The sequence below is a fragment of the Eimeria mitis genome, genomic scaffold (assembly GCF_000499745.2).
Source record: "Eimeria mitis Houghton genomic scaffold, Emh_scaff298, whole genome shotgun sequence".
NCBI lineage: Eukaryota > Apicomplexa > Conoidasida > Eucoccidiorida > Eimeriidae > Eimeria > Eimeria mitis.
The window spans coordinates 19,173-19,925 of NW_013571322.1; positions in this window are offsets into that span (position 1 = coordinate 19,173).

The following is a 753-nucleotide window of genomic DNA, read 5'->3' on the forward strand; positions in this document are numbered from 1 at the left end:
GGGGTGTATGTACAGTTACTCAAAAAAAAATATCTATATCTTCTTCTTTATCTTTATCTTCATCACAACAACAAGATAAATTAATATATACTTCTTCTTTCTCTTCTTTCTATCCTATTTATAATAATCTATCTCTATGTTTAATCGGTATACAGCCAGACTGTCTATCTATCGCCACACGAGCTCAACAAGAAACCCTAAACTTTATTTATAAATACGGATACCCCCCCCCATGTAGGGCCCTAGCCACCAGACTAGGAGACCTCAATCAGGTCTATACGCAGTTCGCTTATATGCGGCTACATGCATGCAGTAAGCTACTAAACCCTAATAAACCCTAAACCCTAATAAACCCTAATTGTTTGTGTCTATACACAGTTCGCTTATATGCGGCTACATGCATGCAGTAAGCTACTAAACCCTAAACCCTAATAAACCCTAAACCCTAGTTTTTGTGTTTATACACAGTTCGCTTATATGCGGCAGCATTCATGCACTAAGCTAAACCCTAACCCCTACTAAACCCTCAGCTAAACCTCCATATAAACAAAACAAAACAAAACAAAAAAAAACAAAAAACAAAATAAAACAAAATAAAATAAATATGTGTGTGTATATAAACTGCAGCTGGAATGATGATATCTGTTGACGAAGAAGAAGGGCCCCAATTATATAAATTTGATTTAGCGGGTTTTGTTGGTGGTTATAGGGCTTGTGCTGTCGGCATAAAAGAACAAGAAGCAACAAATTTAT